Consider the following 18,044-nt stretch of genomic DNA (forward strand, 5'->3'; position numbering starts at 1 on the left):
ACTTTTGTTCTACAGTGAGGGGCTACTGACTCCCAGGGGGGCACCATCCCAGTTGCTCAAAAAAAAAAAAAAAAAAAGTGACTGGCCATTCCCGCACCCGCGACCGCTCACACCTCATGTTTGCGACTGAATGCAAATGATCATGATTGATGGATATCTATGCCCGTGAAAAGACATCAGCAATCCGGCGCCAAGAGAAGGGAAAAAAGATGAAAACGAAGCCCGTGCGTCACTTTCAGGTACGCTACAAGTCCTTGTCTAATAGGCTATTGACCCAACATTTGATTCAAATATCTGCTTAATCTCTCATTTTTGGCCACCTTTTTGCTATAGATCAGTGGTTCCCAACCACGCTCCTGGAGACCCCCCAACACTGCACATTTTACATCTCTACTTTGTCTGACACACCCATTTCAGGTCTTGGAGTCTCTACTAATGAGCTGATGATCTGAATCAGGTGTGTTTGATTAAGGAGACACTGAAAACTTTTGGGGTAATTTTTGAAAAACTTTTGAAGTTTTGGGGGGCCTCCTGGATCGTGGTTGGGAACCACTGCTATAGATGACATACAGATGAATTGTAATTGTAAATAATACAATTTAATTACAATTTATTTATGTATTTACTTTTATATTTTATTAAAGTTCTATTTTGTTGACCCCTATAGTAGGGGTAATAATTTTTGTTTACTTCCATAATATTTGAGGGAGGGGGCACAACAATACAATCCTGCTTAGGGCACCCATTTGGCCAGCAGCGGCCCTGCTTGTGACTTTCTCACATTTGCAACCTCATATCATATTATTGTTGCATTGTTGTATCATAATTATATTTCATACAGGTGAAACTGTTTCTCGTTTCTTGTAATTGTGACATTTTCACAATTGCAAAGTTGTTTCTCACAACTGCAACTTCATATCTTATAACTGCTACGTTGTAGGTTATAATTCCCATAATAGCTATTTAGTTTCTCACAATTGTGACTTTGTTTCTCATAATTGTGACTGTTTTATTCACAATTACAGTTGTTGTTTTTTTTTTTTTTTCAAACCTGCGACTCTCGCAATTGCGACTTCATACTGCATTATTGTTACATTGTTTCTGATAGTGACATTTTGTCTGTTGACTTCCCCACAATTGCGACTTTGTTTCTCATAGCTGCAAATTTATTTCTCACAGTTGTGAATTTCATACAGGTCAAACTTTGTTTCTCACAGTTGTTTCTTATAATTGTGACTTTTTTTCACAATTGCAGATTTGTTTTTCACAGTTGCAGCTTCATATCTATTTTCTTAATTGTTTCTCGCATAATGGCTATTTTTTCATAGTTGTGATTTTGTTTCTCATGATTTTGACTTTTCTTACAATTGCACAATTGAGCCTTTCACAATTCCAAATTTGTTTATCAAAAGTGTGATTTTTAAAAAATATATATATAATTATTATATCTCATAATTGTTGTTTGTCTTAATTTTGATACTTTCTCATAACTCTGACTTTTTCTCATAATTGCAACTTTATATCTTTCCATTGCAGATTTTTCTCATAATCATGACTATTTCTGATAAAAGCAGTGTCTTTATGACTTCATATCTTATTTTAATCTCTCTGTGTTTTAGTCTGAGGCACAAATGGGTTTCCATACATGGCTTTTTTTACAGAGAACAAAAAACTAATTTGTTTCAATTATTGCCTGTTTTTGACACTAACAGGTAGATATTAAAGGGGGAAAAAGTCAAATCTACAGATCACAAAGTTGAAGGAAAACCTTGAGCATTTCCATCAGGGCATTTTCAGAATGAAGATGTCACTCAGTGTCATTTTTCCCACGTCAAGGAAAGCTCTGCAGATTTGAGCAGGACCCTACGGGACCACGGCATCTTTATCTGGCACGGCTGTGTTCTCGACAGCGCGTGGCCCACTCAATAGTTCTGACTGATGTCTCCGCTTCTGGATTTGCCTTCAATTTAGCGGGAGGCATGCAAAACGCAGATCCGATTTCTGCTCGGTGGTGTATAGAAACGTCCAATTATGGTGCCGCTGTGACATTGTGAGGGAAGTTTCCAGCTGTGTGGTGTGGACCATAAGATGAGGTGCATAATAGATGTGAAAGTCAGCACTGTTTCATCATTCAGAGAAAGAGAAACATGTGCATGTGAGCAAAATTATATAGGGAATACAATTGTAGAAGAAATGTCTTTTTAGGGAAGATATGGAACCCATGCAGTGTTTTAACAAATGGTACTCCCCCCCCCCCCAATGTATGCTTTGTTTTTTTTTTTATGTATGTTGAGTGCTTTTGCTTACTGGTTAGCGCTATTTAATTGTATATGAGTGCTTTCGGGTCTTTTTGTGAAAAAAGATGGCTACTAAACATCAATACAGAGTCCTGGCATGGAACTCTAGATGGCGCAGTCCGATAGGTCTAACTCAATCTGACCTAATGACATCATTATCACATGGCACAGCTGATTGGTTCTTTTTCTGTATATGTAGCCAAAGAGCTCTCTGCTCAACATTCAAATATATGACTAGTGATTGTTGTAGCAGTTTGCAGCATGTTTCAGAAACCCTCCACCTTCCCCAGCTCCACCTGTATAGATCTGCTACGAGGTGATTCATGTATGCTATAGGGGGTTATTTCAAGTATGTTATATTTGCAGCAGCAGTATTTCTTACATGCTCACAGCAGCATGTTGTGGATGTATTGGCAGTAGCAAGTCTCGGTACTTGCTCTGCCGGAGCAGCAGCAGCAGTGTAGCAGATCTATTCCGCCAAGACCAAATACATTAGCATTGTCATGTACATTACCATGTCAATTCCTCCGAGTTGTCATGACAGAAGACTGTTTCACACAGAAAGTTATCGTATGGCTTCAAAAGTCTCTGAATTTAGTCTTATGAAATATTTCATTGGTTGTTTATAATGTTTTAGGTCCGTGAGCTGGAGTGACATGGTTACTATTAACTGCTGTTAAGAAAAGGAGCAGCATGAACATTTTTCAAATGTTCTCTTTTTGTTTTCTACAGGAAAAGTAGCAATAGGTTGTTTGCACATGACGTCACTGATGATGCGCGAAATGCAGCTGGAGGGCAGGACGTAATTTTTCTCCATAGGAATCAGTAGCAGAAAGTCAAAATGTATGTGTTTTGCGTTGTTTATGGATGCTCAAATCGGCCAAACCGAGAAAACAACAAGGAGCTTTTATTGTGTACGACATTTTGTTGTTCATAAGAGGGGGAAAGTCAAGAAACTGACTGAAAAACTCGAAAAAGTGGCTTGTAAAGCTGCGTCTGCGGTCGGGAGGAATGAGTCGGATAATGCTCGTGTGTGCAAATGGTTAATATAATATAAGATATAATAATATATTAAAATATTAATAAAGATATAACAGATTGGACCGCCACCGCTCACGCATTCAGCGTGAGACAGTCAGAATTCACTCAATGCTAAACGGCCACGTCCAGCGTGCCGTACACTTCAGTGTCAGGCCGATTCCGGCTCGGATGCGGCTGTGTCGGCTCACTAACGGCCGCCGCATCTGGCCCGATTGACTCGGCCTGGAATCGGGCAGCGAGGCAGACGGAGTCGGGCCGAGGGGTAGGCTAAGTCTCCGGCAGGCGAGAATCTAACCGGAGCTGGCCCGAGTGTATTTTGCTATCTGGGATGTGGCTGTTGGTCCTATTAGCAGCACTTAAAACAACTTATTTAAATTCTGAATTGATTATAGCCTAGAAAGCGAGCAAATAGCGCTTTCATATATAACGTTAATAACTAAAAAACTGTCACTCACTTCAATTTATTGATGTTCCGTGATGAAGCTCTTACAACTGCAAATTATATCTTATTTACATCGTGTCTGCGTGTGGCGTTTAGACTGACTGTCTCACGCTGAACGCGCGAGAGGTGGCAGCCCACTCTATTTATATCTTTATTAATATTTTAATATATTATTATATCTTATTATATTAACCATTTGCACACACGAGCATTATCCGACTCGCTCCTCCCGACCACAGACGCAGCTTTACAAGCCACTTTTCGTGTTTTTCAGTCAATTTCTTGACTTTCCACCCTTACTAACAACACATTTTCTTACACGATAAAAGTTCCTTGTGGTTTCTCGGTTTGGCCGATTTAAGCATCCTTAAACAACTCAAAACACAGGAATTTTGGACTTTCTGCTACTGATTCCTATGGAGAAAAATTACTTCCTGCCCTCCAGCTGCATTTCGCGTGTCATCAGAATCACGTGATTGCAAACAACCTATACAAGCTGGGAATGAAACAAAGGTGAGCAAAACATGACAGAATAAAATATTTTGTGTCAACTGTTCCTTAAAAAAGTACCATTGTACATTTTTTTTGTTGTTGTTTTTTGTGAAAAGTCTGGATCAGTACACACAGCAATGTATCAAGACATACACATGTTCAGAATACCATAACAGTATACTACAACACCCTTACAATTTTTGATTTTTCGATGTCATATACAGTCAAACCAAAAATTATTCAGACACCAGAAATAATTTTTGATATTCTTTTTACTAGTGGGTGCAGGACACTATAGTTCATTTATGTAAGTGAGGACAGCAAAATAAAGTAAACTGTGACATATACATTTATAAAGATGCTTCATGATGCCATAGAAGAAAAAAGGTTCACAAAAGGTTCTTTGTGGGGAAAGAAGGTTCTTCAGATTATAAAAAGGTGAGAAAGAGATGCTTCTGTAAAGAACCTTTGAAAGAACGGTTCAAAAATGGTTCTTCTATGGCATCGCTGTGAACACTTATTTGTAAGAGTGTATAAAGGGCTTGATATTAACACCCGCCAACAACGTATATATATGAACAGTTCAGATACAAAAGCCTCTAAGTGCCATCTGAAATTTTCATCTAAAATGAGCATTTTTATCAGGCTGCTATGTTTAGGTTCAGTAATTTTACTCTAATGGCAATGTATAGGTCCTTTTCTATGCAGTTAAAGTAAAATAACTGAACATAAATATAGGAGCCTGATAAAAATGGTCATTTTAGAAGAAAATTTCAGACGGCATTTAGAGGCTTTTGCATCTGAACTCTTCAGATATATATATATATATATATATATATATATATATATATATACATATATACACTTACACCTTGTTGATGGGTGTTAATGTTTTTATATAGGTTCTGGGCAACGATTCATCTCGATTAATCACATCTAAAATAAAAGTTTTTGTTTGTATAATATACGTGTGTGCACTGTGTGTATGTATTATGTATATACATAGACACAAACATACAGTATACAGTAGTATTGAAAATATTTACATGTATATATTTATATTCATATAATTTATATTATACAAAAATATATTTCATATAAACATAACATTTTTCTTAAATATATGCATGCATGTGTGTGTATTTATATGCACATAATAAATATACACAGTACACATGCATATACTATGTACATAATTTTTTTTATTTTGGATGTGTTTAATCGCAATTAATCATTGCATATATGTGTGTGTGTGTGTGTGTGTGGGTGTATATATATAAGTGTGTGTGTGTGTGTGTGTGTATATATATAAGATACTAAGAATACCATATGTTTTGAAATATAATTTGTGTTTTTATCTGAAACGTACTGTGGCATATATAAAAGCAACTCATATAATGCAAATAACATCAAGCATGGATTCTTTAGGTTCACTATTTTTAATAAATTTTGTTTATAATGGATGCCACTATCATTTAGGTTTATGTAATACTTATGCTATTGCTTTTCTGTTCTTAAAACTGTTACATTTATAGAAGTTGTTGTGGGGTGAGGGAAAATAAAATGCATGTTTGTAAAAATTTTGTTTTGTTTACAGGTACTTTACATTATTTCTGAATGTAATAATTAAATGCTATTCTAAAACAGCTACTGTATGCACTACTGCTGCATCATGACTCTAACAACTCACCTGTAAGTTAGCTGCATAGCCCAAATACTTTTAAATCATTTAGAATATGCTAACGCTCTAGCTGGAGAGATGTTGTTTGGTAGTAAATGGCTTTATTTACATAAAGAGCCTAGCGATTTGGAGCTCAAAATATCCATATTCAAACTAGCTGGCAGATACTTGCTTCCACCTCATGGAACATCACCTTCTAAGATGATAAAGCACGCTGTTGTATAGCACGAACACGCAATTAGCATTGCTTGCTAAGCTGCGCGTTAGCAGTTTTAAACGCTCTAATTGAATATGTATTGTGGTCTCCAACACAACGATTGCGAAATGCTCATCCCATGGCTTAGTGCTAGTTCATACCTCTGTCCTTGTGCCGTATGTTTCTCAGAGACGCAGTGGCGGTCTGTGTTGCTCTAGTGTGTATCTGCAGTGAGGAGATAAAGGCCTCTCGCGTCCCAAACATGACACGTGGATTATAATGCCCGCTCCCACCCGCTGCTCTGCAGACCCCCAGTCACGCTCACTCGACAGCAATCCATGGAGCCTTTTCCTCTCCCAGTCAAGGATGGGTCATTTTATTTTTAGAGTCTGCCAGCCACTGGGGTTGGATTTACCTGGTAATATGTATTTAATGTGAGCTGGTAAATGTATCATAAAATGACTTATCGACCAACAAGTCCAATAGCTTAAGTGTTTACCAATGTCCTTAATCCCGAACACTAAAATATGGAGCCCAACCCCTTCCCACAAGTCAGTTTGTCTGAATTACACACTTTGACCAATTGAATGGAGTCATACACATATGTTTCCTGCTTGCATTTTAAAGCACAATTGTTTATGGGTGTGTTTTGCATAAATTTGCACTTGGTGACTTTTTAACGGCGTAATCAGGGATGGGTCATTAGGCGAATGGGTCCAAGCGTTAGCAGGGATCGTAATGACATTTTGATTATTGCTGGTGCTGTGTACCTGGGTCGTTATGTCGGGTATTCATTTACATTGTTAATGATTCAGCGTCTGTTTGGCTCAAGCTAAGGTCAAGAAAGTTATTAAAAATTTCGGGTGACAGAATACACTTGGTAATTTTGATGAGATTGCAATCCAAAATATAGGTGGTAGGCCTACAGTATATATAACAGTAATATGTTAATAGAACTTTGTCAGTTAATTATTTTCTCTTTTTATTTGAACTTGATGGACGGAATCAAAAGATCAAAAGTATTAAACCTAAAATGCAATTGTTTCCTCTCTTGTGAGAAATGTCATGTAGCTTTTAAGTCGCTGAACTATCTTACTGATAAAATCGTCAGAGTAGCGCTAACAACATTAGCGTGTGTGCAAACTGAATGTTTGTGCGTCTTTAAGGGAGAGAGAGAGCAGGAGAATATGTGCTTTCTGTACATAATAAAATGTAATTTTGTGGAAAAAGATGGCAATAATCTGTCGTATTTATCCTATTGTTTACTGCATTTATTTGTTTGGCCTGTGTCATTATGGGTTTTTGTTATTTTGCTGTTGCAAGACCTTTGAAATAACTGAAATATTTTGATATGTAATGCGGTCAAGACCTTCGCCGTGCGTTTCCCTGAAAATAATTGCACACCTTAGAACGTTCATCAGCCAATCAGATTCAAGCATTCAGCAGCCCCGTACTATAAAATAAAAACATTCACAGCCAATCAGAATCCACTGAGTTGAGCATTTAAAGCTGGCAGACAACATAACTTAAGTGCATTCATATAATAAACATTATTGTCTGTTGGTATGGATGCTAATATAGTTACCGTTATAGTTATCGTTCTTGGTGTGTAGCTATGGGACTTTACATCTAAAAAAGCTTTTAATTTAATCTTATCATAGCTCTAATACCATGTACTAGTCAGTTTTAAGAATCTGAAGCTGACTAGATTCAGTGTTTGTTTACTTGAGAAAGTGGCAAACAAGCGTCCTTGGAGTGTCGTTATCAACTTTTCATCTCTTGTCAGAGGCCAGAGCAAACACTTCAACATTAACTGTACTCAAAAAGTAGTTTGCGCCGCATGGGCGAGAAAAGAGGGAAAGTTTTGAATGACTTGGTTGCTCCATGACATTTGCTAATGTAACCAAGTTCCCCTGAGTGTACCTTCAATCTGAAGGTACTCGCCTGCAGCCACACACTCAATTTAGTCGGCGATAAAGTAGGCTGAAGTTATCTAGAATTAAATTCATAATGCAGAATGACAATAAGATATTCCCTCAGCGGGTGTGCTTTTTTACCCCCGAATCAACCATTGGGCCATTGGAGGGGTCAAATATTAATAGAGATCTTTCATAGTTTGCGCATATTACGTTTCTTACTGAAAGTGACCTACAATGACGGTGGAGCCGGTGACCTCAAGCAAATGGAGAAAAAAGATTCTCTTCTGTTTTAAATTAAATTACTGGATTTTCTCGTGCCACAATTTTCAAATAGGATGAGGTACTGCCGTCGGGTTGACCTTCAGATGTGGCCTCATGGGAAATCTGCTTATGAAGAAATGAAAAGACCAAAGCCCTTCGATACAAGCCGACTGTTCAATTTGCAGGCTTTAGATGGTCAATTATTTGTTCTTGTTTAGCGCGAAAGATGAGTCTTCATTAGATAAAGGTTTTATAATTGAGGCCGACTTCAAAAAGAAATGATTTCCTTCATCAGGAAGTAATAGTCCTTTTCCCAGATAGTTGTCCGTGTCCATCTTCAGATATCTTCCTAGCCTCACCTGTGCTGATTAATGAGATATTGTATGCATAATTAAAGGCTGCTCATTGCTAACAACATGTGCTGCCTTTAATAAATGAGGCGTTTCTCCTCCTCGGTTTGTGTTGTTGTGAATAGAAATCTTGGCTCCAGTTATTCAAGCGTTTCAGTATTTATTTTGTGAATCAGTATTTATTTATGTATTTATTTTCCCCATTTCAATTTGCTCTTTTTTTTGTCTTTTTTTTTTATATGTATTTTTCTTTTCATAAATTTTCAGTTGTAGTTATTTCAGTACATCAAGCTAATTTTATTATTTCTTCTTTTTTTTATAGTAATTTCACTTCACAATAAGGTTTCTTTACATGTAAAGCATTTATTAGTTTCAATTCATATTCATTGCAACATTTGCTAATACATTAATAAAATCCAGAGTTCTGTTAATATTAATTAATTGACCTGAGCTAACATGAACTAACAATGAACAGTTGTAATTTTATCAATTAAAGTTAACAAAGATGAATAAATCCTGTAACAACTATAATCCTCATTGTTAGTTAATATTAGTTAATGCATTAATTAACATTAACTAATGAACCTTTATTTCAGTTGACATTTATTTTATTGCAATGGACCTACATTTTAATATATATATATATATATATATATTAAAATGTAGGTCCATATATATATATATATATGTATGTATATATTAAAATGTATTTTAAGCTTGGTAATGTACGTTGTACATTTTGTATTTGTGATTTATATTTTAAATGTATTACATATATTTGACATAAATTGCCAGTATTTATTTGTTTGTTTGTTTATTGGTGGAAAATAAACAAATTAATAATAATAATAATAGGGTACAACGGCGCTAAAGGCCCACCTTAAGAAAAAATGTGCTATTCACTGCATCTAAAATGTATAATTGCAGAAAAAATATATACTTTGCATTGAAAATTAATAGAGCAACAGATATTGTGTGAAAATAAATCATTGAAGTTGTTTATTTTGTTTAAAAATCTTATAAATGTATGAGGTGGCAAGAGGGGCCTTTTACCCCACACACGGGGTAAAAAGGCCCACCAGCATGGGGTAAACGGCACACGGTATTGATACAAATACTTCAGCTAAAATAATGTTGTTGTTTTTTTAAGTTAACACTTGTTCAAAACAATCACTTTAGCAAAGTTTGTACTATTTTCTGCTCATTTTGAAAAATAAAAGAATTATTTTTTTTTCGATAAATATACTGTCATTACAATATGTTAATATAAAAATATATACATTTTAAAATACAGGAACAAAATAATTTTAATAAGTAAAGATTCTGAAAGCATTGAAGGAGATCCAATAATAATTGAATATATATTTACAGTAGTAACAACAAATTATATTTTATTGTATGATATGATTAATATCATGTTTTTTAAATGTGATGGTTTCATTCTAAACACGGTGATTATCTCTAATATGGACACCCAACATAATATATGATATTTACCATCTGAATCTAACCATGTCATGTCAACAAATGGAAAAGTCAACAATCTATTAATTATCATGTTAATTACTTTGCGCCTTTAGCCCCAACAGCAGGGGCGCTTTTTACCCCAAATACCATACTTTTACATATTCTGTCTTTATTTAAAAACTGTTGCTTTAATTATCTTAAACAAAACAGAAACTCATAAAGAAGACCTTTGTCTCAAAATAGATGCATTAATTTTAACGATTTTCATTTGCTACTTAAATCTACAATATTTTAAAAAACATAAAATATTAGATCAAGAAAGCACAGCGATAGCGTCAAAGATCAGACAAATCTGCAGGTGCATCTTGAAAAGCGGATGTTTTGGAAAGTGCTACGCCACGTGCCATCTAGTGGTTTGGATGAAAATAATATCAAAGCTGACTTTTACCCCGGGGCGCCTTTAGCCCCGTTGTACCCTAATAATTGTTTGGAGTTTGTAAATCTTCTAAGTGTTTTAAATTTTCAGTTAGAGCCCTCCATCACAGTTCAAGAGCCTTTAACCTTTGCTGTCGATATACAATACTAATATACCATAATCGTGGAGTGCTTGGCAGCAGTGCAGTGGACGTGTAACAGGGGTCAGTGTGTTTATTCTGATGAGGGCCAGGGCAGAGGGACGTTAATACCCTGTGAATGAATTATTCAGTGTGCAAGGCTATGCTTATCTACTTCATTAATTTCATTTCCTGAATAATGAGGTTAATCCCTTCTTTCAATGGCCGAAACATTTTTAAAGTGCAGATTGACTATGCAATTGATTATGAACAAAATCCAGTTCATTATAATTCTCAGCCAGGCACTTGTGCAGATTGTGGGCATTTGATGAAAACAATTGTATTGATGGATTTAGATGTGTGCCATAAATACTGTAATATGGAGAGCTGTGAAAGAGTTATAACAGAGTTCAATGGATATAACAGATTTTTTTTTTTTTTTTTTTTGTGCAGGATACAGTGTATATGCTGTGCACATATGTACATTTTCTATATGCATATGGAATAATGGAACTAAATGACCTACTACATGATGTACAGTATGCAACCAGTGCACACTGGGCGAAATACTGTATCCCAAAATGCAATGCTTTGCGTTGACCTTCTGTTTTCAATTTGATGAATGAGTAGGAACCAATGCATTGATTGGCCAAGATATTTTGACACAAAACTGAATTGAAAATGCAAAATAATTAATTTTTTTTGTTTTGCTAAATATTATGTACAATTTGTATTTCAAAATGACAAAAATAATGTAGTAGTTTCACAAATCATATGTAACTAACTAGTAGTTTACGAAATATATATATATATATATATATATTTGTATATAAAGGCCTATATTTTTTTTTAAAAGTGAGATGTAAACTCAGAATTCTGAGAAAAGAAGTCAGATTTGCCAGAAAGTCTGAATTGCCAGATATAAACTCAAAATTCTGAGATATAAAATCTTTTTTTTTTTTTTTTTTGGCAGAAATGGGCTTCCATAAAACAAAAATCTATGTCTCCTCAAACATAAATAATATCTTATTCGCTCTGCTCTCTCTCGCTCTCCATCTCTGTCGATTTTTCTCACTCTCCTTCTTCCTTCCTCCTCAACAGGGCATTCAGCGGCCGTTCATCTCTGCCAAATCCGGATAGCCAATCTTGGCGGTTGGATTGTGTGAGTGAAAGTCACTAGAAGTCAGTACTGTCCCACATCAGTCAGGACGTGAGGGGACACACAGTGTCAGCATTCCCACAGCGGTTACAGGGGCGGAGACGAACAGATGGCTTGTGGGTGATTATGGGGTGAGCGAGTGGACGAGAAAGAGAGAGAAGAAATGAGTTTTCAGAGGAGACGTGAAGTTTTCGATAGTTGAACTCAATGAAAAATGGGACGCGCGCGCGTCACACAAACAAACACATCGCAAGTCGAACACGCAGGCGGAATTCGCTGATGCGGCGTTGTGCTGAAATGTAATATCATACAGTTGTCAATTAACTTTTACTCTGGAGAGAAGGGGAAATATGTCTCTTATAACCTTTTCTTTGTGTATCCGCCGTATTCACCGGTCAACCCCGGTGGCTTTAATGAACTCCAGGCTGCAACTACGCAGTAATTTAGTGATGAGAATGACAGCGCGGTGAGAGCCAACACTGGCGAAGCAAGAAAACAAACATAACATACGACCCCGCAAACAGAGTCTAACACGGGCAATATGTCACTCGGCAGGAAGCCTTCTCGTATTTTATTCAAACTGTGCTGGTCCAATAACAAATGACGTCAAGTGTCAGCAAGCTGCTGTTGATAAACGTCCTTTTATTCCTATAACACTCTTGAATTACTTCCGAGCTTTAATAATTTGCTTCTTATTAGTGTGACTTTATGAAATTTCCAACTGTGACTAAAGGGGATTTGTAAATGAAGCTTAGTCCTTGAGTAGACAGTCTTAAAAAATGAACATAGCCAGGTTTTTGTTGACGTAGGCTATACAGTAATTTGGGAGATATGTTTTTTTTTTTTTTTTTTCCAGTGCAGCATTAAAGATATATATTTTATCTGTGAGTGTGTATATGTGTATATATATATATATATATATATATATATATATATATAGGCCTGTAGTTCAAAGAGATAGGAACTGATTGAAGATGAGAGATGAGAGATGAGAACGTGATCAGGAAAGAAACTTGATCGAGAACTTGAACTTGGGTTGCCTATGAAGTGCTGTTAAAATTTGTTTCAAACCTGGATGAGTTGTTTTATCCTGTTACATTCAAAAGAAGATATGAAGAATGACATAAGCCATTGATTCCATAGTTTATTTTTTATTTTGGCTACCATCAACTCTTTGGTACGGAGCCCCGCACATAGTGTAAAAAAATAGTAGGCTAAATCATGTGCACGATTTAATAATTCGTTCCCTCGATTTGCTAAATCGTGCACACGATTTATAAATCGAGGGAACGAATTAACAAATTGTGTGCACGATTTAGCAAATCGAGGGAACTAATTAGCAAATCGAGCGCACGATTTAGCAAATCGAGGAAACAAAATAGCAATCGTGTGCACGTTTTACTAAATCGTGCGCACAATTTATTATTTTTTTCTTGCATGTCATGTGCGGGGCTCCGTACTTTGGTTACCAACATTCTTCAAAATATCTTCTTTTGTGCTCAGCAGAAGAAAGAAACTCATACAGTTTTGGAACAACTTGAGGATGAGTAAATGATCCCTTTAACGTTACAGTATGGAAGACATTTCTATATATTCATGTGTAATGTATTTGTATTAGATTTTCATGTAAGAATTTATATTAATTAGTTTGGCCAACATGTCAATCCATAGCGATTGACAGTGCATTCAAGGTCGACATCTTGTCATTATGGGAATCAAACCCTTGACATTGGTGTTTTTTCTCAGCTCGCTACAGTATATAAGATATTCAGCCAAGACCTTTTTACATGTGACTTTTCATTTACATTTATTAATTTGGTCCTCACGTCTATTCAAGGTGCATGTAAAGTATAATTTGATCTCTGGATGTATTTCCTGGAAATGGAACCCATGACCTTGGCGTTGAAGAAAACATGCATATACTGAACAGTTATTCACATACTGTCATTAAAAAGAAAGTCCATAAACAAAACTTTATTCATCCGAGAAGAAAAAAAGAAACATTGAAGCAAGAACACAACATAAAGACCACCGTTTTGGAAAAATGGGAACTTTCGAGGTTAAAGAGCTGTGAGTGAATGAGCCTGATGTGATTTTAAGTGATGCTCATTTCACTGCACCCCATCTCACCCGGATTCTTATTCATCTCCTATCATCCTGATATCAGGCTCCGGATCGCTCAGGATATTAAACAGACAATAATGAAGGCCTATGTTAGATTGGCGAGGAAAACGGCCACCTGCGACCACAAATGTTCACTGATCCAGAAAACGCAGCAGCGAGAGAACGTGGAGATGGTTTGCTCTTGGACGATAATCAATTAACTCATTGATTTCAGGAAGAAAGGGCACTTTAACAGTCGTATTTTAGCGGTTTAGTGGTTGTGGCGTCAGACCTCTGAGGGTCAGAGGGTTGATTATGATTGTGAGCCGTTGCACAAAACAACTTCATTTCACACAGTCTCTAAAGGGTTTGGAAAGTGCCTGAATCCACAGATTACTCACTAAGAACTTATTTGGCAGAATGGACTCCACGGACAAATGTTTTCGGTCAAGGGAGATTGGAAGCAGCTTTATATAACTACACTGGATTGTTATCAGTGTAGGTTTGAAATGTCTGAAAATGTCCTCAAAAGAACCACCTTGTGCCAAATGTTATATTTATTCACTTAAAAAAACATTTCTATCTAAAGTAAATTATTAATTAGAATAATAAAAGCAGAAGCATGCAATCCAGGGAGAAAACAATACAGCCACACCATACTAAATGTAATTTAACGGCATTTTATGGTCTAGGTTAGCGTAAAGTAATTACGATTAAGAATGATAGATGTGAATGGGAGTCCCCACAAGGATATAAATACAAAGCTTGTTTCACTACAATTATAGATCCACCTCATTTTATGGCTTAAAGTTAGCTCCTTCTTAGTTCAGCAAAGTTGTCAGTGGTCTTTGTGACTTTGTCTCGAAAGATTGTTCAGAAAGTCATTAGGATAAACATGAATAGGCCTAATGTTTGATACATTGTGTGAGTATAAAACTATAAAGTGACTGCGAATTACACAACTGTAAGGACTTGAATAAGACATGTTTGAGTTCATAATATTGAGATTTAACTCTTGATTTTTGACTTGAGTTTTTTGGCAAATCTGAGCAGAGTTTAAAACTATAGACTATATAGGAGATGACATTACTAGGGTTGTTTCTCAATTTCCTCTATATTTTATCTCATTCGTGTTTTGGAGAAAAAGTTATTTTATTAAAGAGATCTAATCTGTGATTATTCTTTTCTAGGAGATGTTAAATCTGAGAAAAGGTTAAGAAATATGTAAGAAATAAGACATTTCAAGAACTCAAGTGGAGAGACATGAGATTACTACGATTTTTTGTTTTGTTTTCCCCCATAAGAAAAAAAATGAGAAGAAGGAGATTGATAAAAATTTCTCTCTGCTCTCCATTTCTTATAATTTCTGCTTAAGATAAACAATTGAGAAATTACTGAAATTCATATTTATCATTTCCTATTAGACAAACACTGAAACAGTTTTCTCAGGAGAAAATGTGTATAACTAAGATATTAGGATCTCAATTGTTATTGTTATGTCCTATTGAGATTATTCAGGTCTTTTATCTCAAAAGATTGTTTTGAGATGCAGAAGACTTGCTATAATAATTCACATTTGTTCTCTATTTAATTTTATAGCATTGCTATTTTGAGTCATAATATACTGTAGCGCTCGTCTGTGATTTTTTTTTTTTCTTTTCATTTCTAGAGGCTGGACCACATGTTGAGAGGAGAAACATGATATTACTAGGCTTGTTTCAGGAGAAAAATCTGAGAAGTATACGAGACTTGAGGTAAAGTTTCTATATGTTCTCTATTTAATCTAATTGCTGTCTAGGAAAAAAAAAACTATTGCAATATGAGATTACTTTGTTATTTTTATTTCCAGATATTCATCAAAATCTGAGAACAGTTTGAGAGGTTGTTGAGATCTCTCAGGAAAAACTTCTCCTATATTTGGAGAAAACATCTCCAATTTTTTATTCATTTTATTTTTTTTTCTCTCTATAGGAGAAACAATTGAAATATTAAAGAGATCACAGTTGTGGTTTTTAATTCTTGTTTTAGCAAATCTGAGCACATTTTTACTGAGACATTAGCTATGTTTCCATCCAAAGTTGCGAATTTAACTATGTGCAAAATTGTAATATCACATTAAACAATTGCAAATAAAGCACTGATTCCATCAAACGAGTTAAACAAAACAAAACCATCACTTCCTGATAAACTGGCACCAGGCCCATAGCTGGGGTTTGCGGGGCCCCGGTGCAAGTTGTATCAGTGGGCCCTGTTTGAATTTGTTTAATTTGTATGTTTGTTCTATTTATTTATTTGTGCTCTTTACACAGTGTTTAAGTTTTTTCAAGTTTGTAGGTGTCCAGTCACAGAAACCGAATAATTCAATGTAAAATAGCACTGCATAGTCTTCAATGTAAAAATTAAATATACAGTCAAACCACAATTCATTCATCAAAATTCAAACCTTCAACGTTTTCTTGGATTGACATTAAGGGCACCGACAGCAGCTAGTAAATTAGGCACGGTCACTTTAAGAGACAATGCATCCATTATAATGATACACATCCGATTTCCTTCTCAACTGTTTACTTTCACTTAAGACATAACCTACAGTGTTTTTGAACATACTCTCCAAGACAGGTATTTTGACATAATTTTGTATGTATTTGTCGGTACAAGAGCAGGAGATGGAGAGCTCAGTTCGGTGTTGCTGTCTTATATCTTTTGAATGTTTAAATTGGTAAGGCTTAAAAACAAGTGCAAATGATAAGCTTTCGTGACGACGTGCAGCAGTGGTCCATCAACTGTCCTGAGCGTCTTTTTAGGCTGACCTCAGCCAGTAGGTTGAGATCGCCGGGGGGCCCCCCTCAGTCGTGGGCCCCTATAATCGGGAAAAAAGAAAAAAGGAGAAGCCACTGAATATAATAAATTTTGCACCTCAGAGCAAGCAGACGAAGCACAATAAATGCGGTCATTGCTTTCAAAGGTGGATGCCTGCTGTTTGGGAATGTTTTCAATGTTTTGGGACAGTTCTGGGAGGCAATTATATAGAAATACTTTGATAAAAGATTTGCACAGGCATTTAAGAATGACCATTACAATATTTCAAATGCTATGCAATGAGATCAGTCAGCTGGTTATGTGGTCCCATCACACAAAGTCACATGCCTTTTTTAATGCGCATGGAAGAATGTATTCAGTAAATGTGTTTCCATCTACCATATTCACATTAACTCTAAGTCCACCTCAAGCCAGTGTAAAAACATTTTTGTGAATTTGGCATTTCCATCACTCGTTTCTGATGCAATACTTCAAAATCCGCATAAAAACAGGGTGACAAAAACATACACAGCACAATCTCCAGTGTTCATTTAACACTCTGAGTGTGGACTCACTGGACTCATATAAACAGTGAAGCAGTGTTAAAATGAATTAGATAATTAGGTGATTAATTGAGTGATGATTGACCATTATTGAAGACACCTGATGTTAACAAGCAGAATCACCAAAGGAGAAAAGCAAAATGTGTATGTCACCATTATAGTGATCAGTGTTTGCATGAGTTGGGATCTTGACCCTTCAATTTTTAACATTAGATTTTGTTTGTTATAATTGAACTGTAACAGCCAGACAAACCAGAGGAAAAATACTCATGTGGTGTTGATTATGTTGTGAACTAATCATCATGTAGTGACCTGAATACCTGAGTTCGGTTTTCTTTGTTGATTACGTCAACAAGGTGAAAAATACAAGATCTGGCATTTTTGGCATAATCAGACAGATGTTTTTAAAAGTTACTTTGACATATAAATAATAAAGGGTGGTGACCATCAAAAAAGCATGTTGTAGCCAATAAAAACTTATCCTTGGCTCCCATGAATAAATTATGAGCTGAATTGTCTTCTTTTATTCTTACTATTTTCTTTTATTTTTGCTGTTTTTATGTGACTTTTTAGTAGCTTGTTTTGTGATGTTATCTGTATATGCTGTTTGTCACCGTTGTTGAGATTCATACGCTGATTCTTGATGTCTATGTGTGCCTAAAAGAAAACCTTTTTTTTTTCATTATTAGAACAGCTTGCAAGAAACCCTTACAAAATGTA

The 18,044-nt window shown here is 35.7% G+C and overlaps 1 long non-coding RNA gene across 1 annotated transcript; it reads left to right on the top strand.

The window, feature by feature from the left end:
- Positions 1 to 11,693: 11,693 nt before the first annotated feature.
- LOC131530847 (uncharacterized) lies at positions 11,694 to 16,422 on the top strand. The gene is made up of 3 exons (XR_009268524.1): positions 11,694 to 11,990; positions 15,632 to 15,716; positions 15,812 to 16,422. It is a non-coding gene; the product is annotated as an uncharacterized LOC131530847 (long non-coding RNA).
- The last annotated feature ends 1,622 nt before the right edge of the window (positions 16,423 to 18,044 follow it).

This window comes from Onychostoma macrolepis, chromosome 22 (genome assembly GCF_012432095.1).
Source record: "Onychostoma macrolepis isolate SWU-2019 chromosome 22, ASM1243209v1, whole genome shotgun sequence".
Classification (NCBI taxonomy): Eukaryota; Metazoa; Chordata; class Actinopteri; order Cypriniformes; family Cyprinidae; genus Onychostoma; species Onychostoma macrolepis.